The sequence below is a fragment of the Leptinotarsa decemlineata genome, unplaced genomic scaffold (assembly GCF_025532065.1).
Source record: "Leptinotarsa decemlineata unplaced genomic scaffold, Ldec_3_MD MMD2_tig00026358_RagTag_RagTag, whole genome shotgun sequence".
Lineage (NCBI taxonomy): Eukaryota > Metazoa > Arthropoda > Insecta > Coleoptera > Chrysomelidae > Leptinotarsa > Leptinotarsa decemlineata.
The window spans coordinates 5,591,807-5,608,186 of NW_027412703.1; positions in this window are offsets into that span (position 1 = coordinate 5,591,807).

Sequence of the window (16,380 nt, forward strand, 5' to 3'; positions counted from 1 at the left end):
TCCTGGAGATGATATAAAAAATTATCTTCAGTATTGAATTTCCTGGTTTCGATGTCTTTTAATTCTGTAGCAAGTGAGATCTGACTATATTCTTGGACTTCCCCATCTGATGATTCAAGTACTATTTCCTGGTTTATAGAATTACTGTTCATTTCCCTTGTTGAGATATCTTTTTGTTCAAGAAGACCTGATATCAATTTACAGACATACCACTTTCCAATTCTTTTAATATTTCTACCGTCTCTCTCTCTCTCTATATATATATATATATATATATATATATATATATATATATATATATATATATATATATATATATATATATATATAAAGATAAATACAAAAGTACCTTTCTGATCATTCCCATATTGATTTCAATTTAAGAGCCACCGGTAGATAGCTGTTTCAGCCAATTTGGCATCGTCAGTACCGGATAGGCAGCTCGATTGAAGACAAAATGTGAAAAACCAAGAAAGGTACTCGATAGAAATAACTGCGTAAACGCAAGCGAAACATAAGTGGAACCACCTATTGGTGTGACACCCAAGTCAACTTGCCAAGATTTTATGTCAGTGTTGGTGGTTTGACCAATCAACCGACAACTGCGGTGGCAGAAATTTGCGAAGCTAACCTGGAATGTAATCGAAAAACGAATCCACATGTTTCTAGAAATTATATGAAATCGAGAAAGGTTAATACAGTCAAGCTGCTGGAAAATAATTCCATGAAAATCAAAAGATAAATAAATAAGTACCATTCTGATCATTCCCATATTGATTTCAATTTAAGAGCCACCGGTAGACAGCTGTGGCAGCCTATTGGGCATCGTCAGTACCGGGCAGGCGGTCCTCGATTGAAGACAAAATGTGAAAAACCAAAAAAAGTACTTGATAGAAATAACTGCTTGAAAGCAAGCGAGACATAAGTGGAGCCACCTAATGGTGTGACACCCGAGTCAACTTGCCAAGATATATATATATATATATATATATATATATATATATATATATATATATATATATATATATATATATATTTTTATTGATGCAACTAATTTTCCTTTATTTTGAGTATTTCAACATTAAATTTTACAAAAAGGATTTGAAGCTTTATATTTCCTATTAATTATCTGCGAGCGCTTCTAGGCATTCCTCAAACTGCAGTTTGAGGAGTGCCTAGAAGATGACAGTATTACCAACTGTCGAAAGCGCTCTCAGATGATTAATAGAAGATATAAAGCTTCAAAACCTATTTGTAGAATTCAGTATTGAAATATATATATATATATATATATATATATATATATATATATATATATATATATATATATATATATATATATATATATAAATATATATATATATATATATATATATATATATATATATATATATATATATATATATATATATATATATATATATATATATTTATATATATATATATATATATATATATATATAATATATATATATATATATAAATATCTTGAGAATCTTAGCGACTGGATAAATGTAGAGTAAAATGGAATAACGGGGTATCCCAGTCAAAAAATCACAAATCAAAACTCTGCTTTACTTTGCCAAGCTTTCGCTTTTAGTAGGAAGCTTCTTCAGGGCACTAAAAATGAGTAAAAAACAATGTATTGAAGATATGAATCGACGAAGAAGAAAACAACTCAAAACTCATTTACCTGGACATAACCATCGGATATAACCACAACAAAGCACAATTTCAAATGGCAATATACAGGAAACCTACACAAACAAGCTCCACCATACCTGCAAGTTCAAACCATCCACCATCACAAAAAATGGCTGCATATAACGCATTCATATAGAATGTTAAGGATACCACTCAGCAAGGGCGCCCGGAACAAAGAACGGAATATCATATACCAAATTATTGATATTTAGGTACTGTAGAAACTGACTATCTGTCTGATCTGTATAGATCTAGAATTTATAGTTTCTCTTGATCCGCTTCAAAACCTATATGCGTTAGGGTGAAACATGTCAGACCATACTCACGATTCAAAGACATTCCCTTTCGAATCGATGACTGATTATCATTCCTCAACTGCCAGTGGGATTCTCATTATGATACTGAAAGAAAACAAGCCATTTGCAACAAATGAGGCAGACTATAATACACATACATAACGTACATCATGTTTATGTTATGAAGTATATGCCTCATGAGTTTGTCGTGACTGAAATATCGTTACTTGACAAATAAAGCTCCACATTTACGTTGTGTGTTGCTCAACAGTGAATTGGGTCGACAATATTCTCAGTGCACTCTTACTGCAATGGGTTATAAATTACAGGTAAAGATCATATGTGAACTGCTGACCCACGGCTAACAAAGAAGCATTTCGATACACAATGCCTGGGGCGATATGCGATCGCAAGTATACAGCGTCGTTCGCAACTCTTATCAATAAACGATATCTATAATTAGTAAATCATCCGATTGCTCAGTTACTCCGAGAAACTCCATTAACAAATCATTGCTTTCAATTCATCAATTTAGTTATGATAAATCTAGTTTGAATGTAATTTAGTTGATATGAGTTTCACAAGAGAAAGTACTCCAGTGTTTAGGTCTGAAAAACAGGTGGAAAAATTACCTGCGAACAGAAAAAACGTATAGGAATGAAGGCTTTCACGGCTGGCGCCAATGTTTTTGTTGGTTTCCGAGTTTTGCCGTGTTCTTTTTAGGTTAAAATCTCCAAACGTTTTAGCTACAACTGCGGTAATCATCTTCACTTTAATAATAGGGTAGCCCAAGCAGGGATTTAGGCATTTACTGAAGCGCGGCTGATTTTTATACAGGGGGAAACCTTGTACTCGGTTAAGTACCTCCACCAAATATGAGCCCCATATATAAGGCCGCCTGTGAGGGATAAAGGATCAAATTAGTAAAAAAAATTGATCATCAGAAATTCTCGAGCGCGCCAGATTGAGGTAGAGTGAGTTGATTACCTGCTAAAAATTGTATATTCCAGTAATCTGACAATTTGAGAGTGACGTAAAGAAAGAGGAGCAAAGCAAAATTACAAAAAATAACGTCATTTCGACATTCTCGAGCGTAGCTAATTTTTTTTATTTTGAAGAAAATAATTCAAAGATAACAAAAAATATATAATCTGACGATTTCCGCAAGCCGAAATAACAAAAATTCGTCAAAAAAGTTTAATGCGTGCAGCTGTGTGATACCTATATTTCCCTTTCCACGTTTCTATTTCTCTATTCTCTATTTTCTCCACAGGAAACCTCGATCGAGTCTGGTTGAGATATGTTGACGACACCTTCATAATATGGAACCATGGGTACACATCAACAGCGTGAGACCTTCCATCAATTCTACGATGGAGAAGGAAACTCACAACGAATTGCCATTTTTAGACGTTTTGGTGAAGAAGACCGACACTAAGTGGGAAACATTTGTATACCGAAAACACACTCATACGGCACAGTATCTGAACCACGAATCCAACCACCATCAATCAGCTAAAATCAAGAATAATCAAGATTCTATTAGACCGTGCCTTTGGGCTCTGTAACACGAAGGAAGGTCTCGAGAAGAAACTAGTCATCATCAAAAATGATCTTCAACGGAATGGCTACTCCAAAGCGATGGTAGAAAAGACCTTGGCTAAAAGACAGCAGGGCCCTCGCAAGGAAGAGAGGCCGTCATAAACAGTGCTTGCACTTCTCTACATCAGAGGATTATCGGAGAGGAAAAGAAGAATTGGTTCCAAGTACAACATCGAAACCTGCTTCAGATCCGGTAACACTATTCGTAGCAGCCTCACGAAAATCAGGCCACCAAACTCGGACTGCGATTCCAAGAATTGCATTTACCGGATACCCTGTGAGTGCGGAAAATCTTATACTGGTGAAACTAAGAGGCTATTGAATGTTCGCATTACCGAGCACAAGAAACACGCACGGCGAGATGAAACCAGCAAATCAGGAATAGCAGACCATGTTTGGACCCATCAACACAACATCGAGTGGTACCAAGCTGAGATCTTACACAGAGAGGAACATTAGTTTAGGAGAAAATTCAAGGAAGCCGCTTACATGTTGTCCAACAATGTATTCAGTCAAGCCAGCGTAGAAATACGCAACATATGGAAACCCTTCATCAAGCGAAACATGACCAATTCCCGCCAAACGGCCATCTCCCACGGAACCAGTGAGCGGAAAATGGAATGCGAACGACCTTTAAATAGTCATCTCTCGGAGGAATCAATCCAGTCGTCACCCGAAGACGATTGTAGATACTAACAATCGAAACGTAACTTGGAATCTCCCACCTTTTTATTTTTTTCTTTCATTTCTTTATTTTTATTTATTTTCGTTCAATTGTTCTATTTCACTTGTATTACATTTCACTATTATTTAATATCACTATTATTCAATTTCAGGTTTATTTTGCTTAATATAATTGTTATTTTCAGCTATCCATTTTTAATTCTTCTTTTTTAGTTGTTTCAGGGATTTAAAATCATTTTATTTAGTAGACAATGGAAGTCCGAACTAGTGAAATTCATATAAGGACATTTTCAAACTTATGCAATATATAAGTTTGAAAATGTCCTTATAGGACGAAACTGCAGTAACGTTAGTTACAAACAAAAGTGGCAAAAAACATATAAAGTTTCATTTCTCTTTCCTTCATTAATTAATCAATTGATTATAAAAAATTAAATTTTTTTGAGCATTTTTTAAAAATTATTTTCTTATAAATACAAGTATTCTACTTAAAAAACATACACTTATTCATTTGCCATCTATTTCCTGAGCTTTTCAATTAATTGAGTTCAATGAATTTTAAAAAAATATTGATTTTGTCAGATTAAGCGAATCCCTCTAGATTATCATCAAATTATGAGACAGCACGTCTAAAACATAAAGATGAACCATATATATCTTGATCTGAAGCGACTGAGTATTTCAAAATGACGAATTTTTTTTGCACATCATAATAATGACCGCGAGTTTGCGTCAGATCGAAATCGTCAGATTATTGAATGAGAGCTTTTTATTGCATTTAACACCTCCTTAGAAAATCTGACGCGCTCGATTGAATTTGTTTTCTTTTGCAACAGTATTTTTTTACATATTCAAAAGTCTATATCCGCTTCCCCCACCGATGAAAAGGTATATATTATATAACATTTTTTTCTTCTTATCATCTAAGCTTTGCAACCTAATATGTCTCAATGACGCTCGAGTAAATCCCCATTTTGCATCGTGGGCTCCCCTGCTGAAACTGAAACTGAAGCTTTCATTTCCGCCATGACATTTATAGTGCTGATGGTCTGAGTCACAAGATCCTTTTTTAAGAACTTCTGTCCAAGGGTACCGAAAATTATGATCCAGGCCTCATTCGATTCGGAATGAACTCTAGCAACTTCTTAAAAAATTTCAAAGGAGGCTCGAAAAAATTGAAAAAGTTACAAACAATTTAGGTAAAAAAGGAGGGTTTGCAAATATCTCAAAAAATATTGAAGATACTCGAAATTGAAAAAAGATCCTTGAAGAGGAGGAAATTTATTTGAAAAAAAGTTCTATATCCTGGAACTCTATCACCGATGTTGATAATTCTAATTAAGAGGCGAAAATAAAAAAAACCCCTAACCTTCTAGACACTTGAATACACGAAAATCCATGAAAAACATGAAAACCCTGATAATTTTTAAACTAAAAAAGTGAAATTTTGTTCACATCTTGGAGCTTTCCTTGAAAGTCTCCAAAAAAGATTTCCGTTGGAAAAATTGAAGAATTTTGATTTTTCACTTTGTTAATAATAATTAATCAAAGACGTTAAAAAGTGAAACATTCAATTGAAGCAATAAAAAAAAAGTTTTTTCCAATAATAATTTTTTTTTCGTATTCTTATCATTTGAAGTTGCATAAAAATTATTTTTCATGATTTTTAGCTCTATTTGTTGAAAAAGTTGTTATCAACAAATGGTTTATGATATATTTGAAATTTTTTTAGAGATATGTTCATGAGTGATGAATAATATGATTTTAAAAACAATAGTTTCTCAAAAAAAAATTGTATTGCTTTAAAACGCATTTGTTGTTGTTGTAATGGGTCGCCTATATCTCAGGTACCTTTGCTATTTAATTATAGACCATTGTGTTCGAATTAAATCGCCCAGTTTTTGTCGGTTTTCTTGTAGTATGAGATACGCTGTTTTCTCGTCAATGGGTAATGTTCCTCAATTTGGATTATAACAGCAAATGTAAGTTTGAACAAAATACAGTTGAGTTTGATTCATGAGTTTTTCAAATTCACTTCAAAAAGTATTCAAATTGATGTTTCAAATGTTGGGTTTTTATTTTTGAAGGGATTTGTTTCTAATTCACATATTGGCAACAGCGCCTATATCAAGTTGAAATAATTTATATGTACCTAGATATTCTACTTTAAAAAGAGGAAAATCATCTTTATAAATCAACAATTAAGGCAAAATATAAATTATATGTCAATACCACCTCCACAAGCCACATCAACAACAGTTGTTTTGTTATTTATTTATATAGAGGAAGATAGGTTAGGTGCACAAAATGTCGTATGTCACAGAATGTCTCGGAACACGAAACATAAGTAAACAGAACATACGCTTCTGAGATATGTCATCTTTGTTTGTCTCATACAGGTAACAGGTTCATTGTCCTTTGTTAGCTATAACAGATGTTGCCAAATGGTGAAATAGAAACGAATTCCTTTAAAAATGTTGAATGCATTATTTCATTCTTCTTTTTCAAGTATTTAAATAATTTTTTAAAGGAAAAGGTTGAAATGATAAATTTAAAATGCATTGTTTTAGAGCTCTTTTATGAAAACTACTTGATTTTCTTCAGAAGGAACATTCTCCATTGTTTCGAAGTTCCTGGGACGAATCAAATCAAAATTCTGATTAAGGTTTCTCGAGTCTGGTGCAGGTAAAATTCTCATATCTTACTCTGTTCTATAGAAATATTATTGTTTATTTGATTTGCAGTTTTCACTTTCACGGAATTTCAATATTCCTGCTGGGAATTAAGTGTTGGAAAACGCCCGAGTTCTATTTAAATTATTGGCAAGTGCACGAACCTATCCAGCTCCCCCCGTCGTGGTGTTGCTGTTTTGTTACATAAATATGAATATCAAGAAACGTTTTTTTTCAAATCATAATTTATATTTCTCTTTGATATTCTGAAAAAAACTTTTTTTCATTTATACTTTCATTTACTTAATGAACAATTTTTTCTAAATAAATTGATTGTTAGAAACAACCATGAGTCAGTTTTTGTGTAAAAAAATATTAAAAAAATTGTAAAAAGTTAAGAAAACATTTTTTGAACAAAAAGTTACGCATGGTTGTTTTTTTTTGGTAGTATAAAAAATTAATTTGTTCAAAACAAATTGTTTATTGAATAAATGAAGAAAATATTGATTGATTTTTTTTCATACTATTAAAGAGAAATAGAAATTATCATTGAAAAAAATCGTTTCTCAATATTCATATTTAGTGGCAAAAAAATTGGTAATCAACAAATGTGTTTTTAAGCAATGAACACTTTTTTTAAGAGATGATTTTGTTTTTGAAAATCATGATAATAATCACTGATGAAAATACCCTCAAAACAATTTCAAATATCTTACAGACAATACATTTGTTTATAATAATTTTTCAAACCAATGGAGCTGAACATTATAAAAATCATTTTATATTCAATATCAAACAATAAGAATACGAAAAAATTTGAACATCGAAAAATAATTCATTGCTTCAATTGGATTTTTTCCTTTTTAACGTTTTCGATCATTAATAACAAAGTGGAAAATCAAAATTTCTCAATTTTTTCAAACGGAATCTTTTTTGAAGGTTTTCAAGAAAAGGTCCAAGAAGTGAACAAAATTTGAGGTTTTCAATTCGAAAATTATCAAGGTTTTTATGTAGATTTAAAACTTGTAAAAGTTACTTGAATAACTGAGGTATCTAATGTATAAAAATGGATGTTTGTTGGTTGGTTGGTAAGTGATAAACTTCCACATCGCTCAACTCAAAACTTGACATGTATAAGTAATTTTTCATACAGAAGGTTTATAAGCTATAAATTTTTCTGTAACTCGCCACCAGATGACGCTGTAGAACAATTTTCTGAAAGCACTGTTCTGTAACGCTGCGCACGCCTAAGTTCGTTGATTCTGATTCTGTCAAAACATTCAGCAGCGATACAGCAACATAGTACTAATTAGTATAGTCTATCCATTCCCAATTGGAACGGCAATAAAAATAAGAGTACAGTCATAAACATTTCTTGCCTGTGGCCTCTAGCCTCTTTATCAGTGCCTTGTATTCGTGGGGTTAGGTGAGGTAGTGGTTTTGCAAACCGATTTTTGAAAACTTTTTCTAGAGATCAATTACCCTAACACCAAACTGATATTTTTGCACTCGACGCGCGTTTCGATAACAAGGTTATCATCTTCAGGAGAAGCAAATTGATACTGAATCTAAAGACAAAGGTTAGCTGTTTATATACCTAAACTTTTCTGGCCCGATGTGGACTTTGTTTGTTAAATGATGATTGTCCTACTTGATTTTTTGGCAATTAACTAGTGGAACCACTACCTGCAAATTAATATGTCAACAATAGATTAAAAAGCGGACAAGTTAGTTTGCAGGTAGTGGTTCTACTAGTTAAATACCGAAAAATCAATTAGGATAATCATCACTCAACAAACAAAGTCCACATCGGACCAAAAAACTACAGGTATATAAACAGCTAACCCTTATCTTCAGATTCAGTATCAATTTGCTACTCCTGAAGATGCAAATCTTGTTAGCGAAACGCGCGTCGAGTGCAAAAATATCAGTTTGGTGTTAAAGTAATTGATTTCTAGAAAAAGTTTCCCACTTTTACACCAAAGGTTCCAATCTCATCGTTCAAACCGATTTTTGTGAAAATCTTAGTGTTTTTGGGTACTTTCATCAATATGACTTTCTGGAGACCTTTTGAACAAATGATAACATTACGTGTGAGGAATGTGTGTCAATCGACATTGATCCGGAATTTGAAAATAACGACTTACATGTTCAAGTTCAGCGAGTAGTTTTAAATATTCATGAATGCTTGAAAAAAGGAAAACTGTCACACTTCACAGAATGCTATTGTGAATAGAATATACGAGTTAACGAAACTATCTCGTTCGACAGTTCTTCGAGTCATTGAAATAGGGGATGTCATTGACCATGAAACGATGAAACGATAAAAAAGAAATAAAAAATTCGCAAACGTTGATGGTGCTACAAAAGATGTGATTCGGCGAACAATTTATGGTATATACCAAAAAAATGGAGTACCAACCTTGGAAATGATTTGGTATAAATCACTCGACTATCCCGATTACAATTACAAATTGTTAGAAACTCCACGAGGTGTCTTATTGTCTTGTGTTCTCAAATATAAAAAATTTAACAATCGGATGGTCATAATGGAATCGACATGCATTGTTCAAACTACCGAGAATCCAGCCAGTGCGTGCGGAACGCACATCGCTCGCTTTTAGCGCTATTTTCGCCTCTAAATTGAAATTATGAATGCTGGTGATAGAGTTCCGGGAGGTGACACTTTTTTAAAAAAATTCCTCCTCATTCAGGAGAAAATTTCCCCCCTTCTTTACTAAATTTTTCATAACATCTGCAATTTTTTCGAGCCCCTCATGAAATTTTTCAAAAAGTTGCCAGAGGTCATTCCAAATCGGAAGAGCCCTAGATCGGTGCCCTTGGACGAAAGTTCCAAAACAAAATCTAGTGACCCAGACTATGATTTTCTACACACTCACTGTAATGGCAGGTTTGCACATACTGTGTGCCAGATCTTTGGTGGATATGTTCTCTCTTCCTTTCTGTTGCAGTTCTCTTGGTGTTTGCTTCTATCCATAGAAAAAATTCTCGTTGAATAATGATTCAAAGTTGCTAGCCTTGTCAGTCAAGAAACGTAGAGAAGATTACAGAAGTACGCAATTTAGATAATCCTGAGAATGACCAATCGACTGATAAAAAAATCTCCAAAACCACTAGAGACGCAGAAGAAACTTTGCAGATCAAAAGCATTATCAGCGAGGCTTTATGGATTACCAAAAATTCACAAAGAGAATGTACCTATGAGACCAATATCAAGTGCCATAGGATCAGCAACTTACAACCTCGACAGGCATTTTTTGGATATGCTGCAAAATCATGTTGGGAATACTAAGGTAGGTAGGTAGGTCTAGAGTGAGTGGGTCTATTCGACCCTTCACCGCAACCCACAAGGGTTTATTGTGGCTCACACCTATTCACACTCGACCAAATAAACCCAGCTTCTTATCGAAGCCGATTAGTTTGTATGGTGAGTGGTCTTTTAGGTCAGATGGTGAGAGTACGGATCTGCCGAACTCAAAGAACCTGATTTGGTCCCCAGCGGGGCAGGCACAAAGTATATACTCTGCAGTTTCATCATTTTCCAGACAGAGGCGACACACACTGTCTTCCGACAGTCCAAGTCTCTGCATGTGATGATTCAAATGACAGTGACCTGTAAGAACGCCTGTTAGACATCGTAGTTCATCCCTACTGTAGTCCAACAACTGTTTCAAATCAAGCTTCGAAGGATGAATAAACGCCTTGGAGTGAGCCAATCCTGGAAGATTCTGCCAGAAGTCCATAACCCTTCTTGCCATCCAGGTGTTCAGTGTTTGTTTGGCAAAGCCCAAAGCGATGCCAATGACAGGTTTTGGTCCAATGAAGCCACTTGCAGTCCCCTTTTTTGCAAGATAATCAGCAACTTCATTGCCTTCCAGGCCAGTATGGCCAGGAATCCAGACCAGAGACAGAGGTTGGATTTATCCAACCTCTCCGCACACAATTCAATAGCGTAAATTTCCGCTTGAAATACACTCGCATAAGTTCCCAGGCAGGTAGATAACTCTGTCTTGGGTCTATGACTGAAAACACCTGCACCAGAACCGAAAGTTGTTTTTGATCCATTTATGAACCAACAACTATCTGCTCTTAATATCCTGCTTCTCCTGCAGGATCCAGTCCTCTCTACTTGGGAATAGTACTTTATGAGGCAGTTCGTAGTTGACATTTGGAGGCATAAAGTCAGAGGTCATTTCCAGATTGCTGTGACTTCCAATGTCAACCAACAGTCTGTTGCACTCTGCATTGAATTGATTTGTGCAATAGGCAATGTGCACAAGTCTGTATGGAGTCCATCTAGCCTCTCTTTCCAGAAAAATGTTGAGAAGAGGTATATCTAGAAGGATCTTCATGGCCGCTGACGGTGTGGTAATGATGGCACCACTGATAGCCAAACAAGTCTGTTTCTGTAAGCCAGAAAGCTTCGCTTGGGCCGTTTTCTGTAAAGCCTTCGGCCACCAAGCGAATGCACCATAAGTGATCATTAGTCTGACAATCACAAATCTTTCGACATGTCCATAGAGACAGTCTGGCTTTGTGTAAAACTTTTTCCAAGTTAGCGTTCCAGGTGAGTATTTTATCAAGGACAATGCCAAGACATTTCACCTCCGTTTCAAATGGAATGACCACACCATTGACGGAAAGTGGCGTTAGATCGTCCAATTTCCTTCTCTTGGTGAAGGGGATTAAAACATTTTTGCTGGGCTTGACAGACATCTGCTTCCTCAGGCACCAACTATGAACAACGTCCAACGCGCTTTGGAGGATACTACAAGCTACCCTTCCCGACGTGGACCTTGCCAGGATGACAAGGTCATCTGCATTAGCTTGCAGATCAACTTTCCTTATGTAGATGGCATCAAGCAGACTATCCACCAGGAGCAACCACAGAAGGGGAGATAGTACCCCACCTTGAGGACAGCCCCTGGTGACCCTTAACCTGATAGCCTCACCTTGAAGAGTCGTAGTTGCAGTTCTGTTTACTAGCATGGCATAGATCCAGCCAGTTATGGAGACGTAGTAAAAATTCTATTCATCTTAAGGATTTTGAAATTGAAAATGAATTCTTCACATTTTTCGGTTTAAGGAAAATTTTTGAAAGTATCTCATTGAAATTTGGTCACATTGTTCATTAAGTAATACGTAATCCGTTGTTTATTTTTCATCTGGAGGTGTACGTTTTCGTTTTTGTTGCCGTACTGTGATAAAAGAATATTATCTTACAATCAACATTCTTTGTTATTCTTTTCCTTGTTGGTCGAAACAAATAAAAAAGAATTGAATAACTTCTGTGGTACAATACAAATTGTTATTCTAATTCACTCTCCTTCGACGTAGACAAGACCTAAATTGTGAAATTTGAATTTAGCTGTAACAACTTGCTACTAGGTGGTAGGAAGATAGAAGAAATGCTTTGTACTTGATTTTTTGGTCTGTTTATTGACAATAAGTTAAATTTTGAGGAACATATCACATTTTAATGCACAGAGTTGGCTTCAGGATCATTTGCTGTCAGAATCGTCTTCAATTAACTTGATATATTCACTGCTAGATCGACTTACTCTGCCCTAGTAGAGTCCTATCTGACATTGCATTTTGGGGATTCTTCAGTTAACAACGATTTATTCAGCTCTGCGTGATGCAAAAGAGATCTTCACCATTTTTATGTAGGGCAAACTATAGGTAAGGATAGTTGTAGACAATTTTTCGTTAAATACCGATTCCGCTGTCACCTCACAAACCACAAGAGGAGACTAAATCATCTGTCGGTAACAAATAAGACAGATGGGTATCCGCGGCTAAGCTAAACAGTGAAGACGGGAGTGGGTTAAACAACTTAGCAAATTTCAAATAGATCTTAATGGGCGCCAGGTAAATTTAATCCTCCAGATACCCTAAGTAACTCACTATATCAATAACTTACCAATTAATATTGGAAATAAAAGATAAAGATCCCCAATATGATTTATTCAGTAATCCTAACTTACATGGATTAACCAACAACGCTTCTAAGACAACAATGCAATATTCACACTACTACGCGATGTTCAAATGTCAATACACGAGCGCGGTGTATATAACCACGAATTCAATCAGCCATAAATTACGGTAGTAACGACGCTCAAAAAAACTACAATACGTCGAGTAAAACTACCACGAAAATTGAGTAGGTGAAATCGTAAATACTAGTATCGGATGGTATGACAAACTCGTTTGCGTCGCGTGAGCTCAGGCGTAGGTGCATCGGTGTCAATCAGCAATCGTGAAAGGAAGAAAATACCTCAATTTCCGTTTCACAAATGCATCACTATATCAATCAGGTATAAATAACAAATACTATATCAAACAGGTATCAATAAACATAAGGGCAACAATTATGCAAATATCTCAGTATATCACAAATTTTCAATTAAATCAATTATAACTTGCGTGCTCCTTTTGGGCCACCCGGTATATGTTGTTAGGCTACCCCGTAGTTCGACGGAGATGGATCACCCTGTAGCACCGGTGGATCACCCTGTAGTACGGCGGAGATGGATCACCCTGTAGCATCACCAAGATAGATCACCCTGTAGGGCACGACAAGCTGGACCAGTAATGGATCACCAAATAAGATCCAGAAAGATAAAAAAACTTAAGAAGAAGAAAAAAAAACCCTACGGAAGAAAATTCTCAATCAGAATCAGATAAAAACAAGGTGAGATTCAACCCCCATTCAATAGGACTATTTGACTAATCAATACCCCTGGTATATTTTCATCAAGCAAAGTAGCAAGATAACAAGAGTATATTTTTGGGTGCCCTGTATAACCATATGATCCGTAAAAATCAAGAAAATTGAATGAGTGTTGAAACCTCTCTTCAATACTAATATTCATTTGAGATATAACGATGGAATCAGAAATTACTAAACTCATCAAAAACACATTTAATGGTAAAATTCTTACCCTGGCCAAGGGGTTTTCTATACGATTCTTCGTGTGCGGTGCTCTGCACGGAAGTCCTACTGGGACTTGATGAGTGACTGAGGGCCTTCTGTTTCTTATGAATCTAGAGACGAGAAACGAAGGTTGTAGAATTGAAGAGGTGATATCATAGCTAAGACCACATGAGAGATGCGACAGTGATTCAGACATACCTAATTTCGGAAATCCTTCCACCTGGCACGAGTTCGGTAACCACCACAAATCCTCAAAAGAGCTTAAGTTTCAGACTGCAAATATCCACACCAAAATGATCAATCAGTCTTCCACTATACAATCCTGACTTGTAGAAATAATCCCCGTGAAGGATGGCACAAATACAACCAAATATATTCTAAAATCAGTCTGATGGTACGCTTTGAACTCCGAACCAAGCTCATCGAAAGCCAACTTCCGAATACTCCGAGACTGCCACATCTGACAGCTAACCAGTTGTTGCCACAGTGCGTCCAACCTACCCTACAAGCACCAAGGGGGCGCTGTGCACAACATCATAAATCTATAAATTCCTCCACAGCCACTTGAGACAATATCAACAAGTCCATGACCCATCAAAACTCTTTCTCAAAGCAATGCAACCCTTAAACAACCCTTGACAACTTGAGTAACCGATCAATCCCTCACCCGTGAACAACTGTAGAACTAGTTCGGTGTAAGTCGACGGAACGACACTACGAAAGTTCGGCAGATGTCAACCAACAGCTGTCTCTTAACCTTGTATTAGAATGTATACAAAAATATTGTTCCAACCTATTTTCAACTATTTACCAATCCTTATTCATGCGATGGAATAGAAACATATAAGGTAAGTCGCCACATCCTTCCCTTTCAGTACAAATATTAGAGCATTCATATTATGCAGAATATTTACCGAAAATATCAAACAGTATTCAGACACCCAGAGGTAACTAATATTGTTTTTCAGGCGATATGGCTCTAATATGTCAGTAAACCTTCTGGAAGTGATGAATAACAATGTATGCAAGAAATATTCTCGGAAAGGTATAGGGAATAAGGCAGACAACGGCTGAAAAAAATGATAGGTGAAGAAAACTGAGAAACAAACAATAACAACTAATTCAACCTAGCGAGGAATTTCGGATCTCCAACGTCGATTGGCAATAGGAAAATGCGTAAGTACTGGTCAAAGCAGTTAGTCAGGGAGCATACATTTATTCTTGTACATTTCAGGTATGGTTTTCTTTGGAACGGAAGATTCTCATTACTATGATGTTAAATGAATAAATTCTACTTGTAACTGAATTACATTGTTAATATCCTTTGAATAAAAATCTTAAAAGGTAAGGTAGTGTTTTGAAAGAGCAGTTTGATCTAGTGCTAAATTGAAACGTAACACCGCAACCTATTCAGCATGCCTGATTCATGAAAGATATAGCATTGATTTTTCTGATGCACATAGAATTCACAACACAAGATAGAACAGTTGTAATAATATCCATCTGCCAATACCCAGATTGACTCCAAGAAAACTCTCTAGCATGTACGAAGGAAAAAAATGTTCATCCATTTACGACGGGTAGTTAAGGGTATAACAGAGCAGAGACGTTCAGGGAGTCAGTTAAAAATATACTGTTCATGAAAGCTTATTATAGCCTGCAGGAATATCATGATGACGAATTGTAAATATTCTCAGTATTGTGTCAGGATAAGCTTAACAATACATACTAACGATGGTGTTTTTATTGTTATTATTATAATACTCATGTTTTTGTTTTTAGTTCACACTTATATGTGTATGTAGTAGTTTATAGTAGTAGTATGTGGAGTAGTAGTGTGTGTAAATCTAATTGTGATGAGTTTGCATTTATAGTGAACATGCCAGGTTTGTTTCTTTGACAAATATCTTCAAAAACTACACCTCAGCATTTAATCTTCACAAACTTTTTTAAAAAAATATACCACTGTTTCGCTAGCACAGTAGCTTCTTCAACAGTGATTTGAATACTGTTAGGAATCACACGTTTAAAGGTAAGACCTCGTTAGTCCTTAGCTCGCACAAGTTTCTCAACTTCCCAGAGTTGTCGTTCGTATGGGGGCGACAGCTGATTAACGGAAAAACAGAACAGATTCTACAAGTTGCTTCTTACGCTAATATTTATATACCATCAAAATCAAGATTTTCTAAGTTAGATGATCAAAAACAAAATTATAGAGCTGTAACGTATTTTGGATAAACAACAGAAAAAGTGGCTTCATTTTTGAGGAAACGAGATATAAAAATTGCATATAGAACAGGATTTTCAATTTTTTTTTTTTTTGTCAACAAGAGGATTCTTCTCAAGGCGACGAAGGTGGACTACACGCAAAAATTTGTCTCCAGAAATTAAATTGAATTTAAAAGACAAGGTAGAAAATCATATATAATTATATTGAATAATAATAATTAAATGCAGGTAT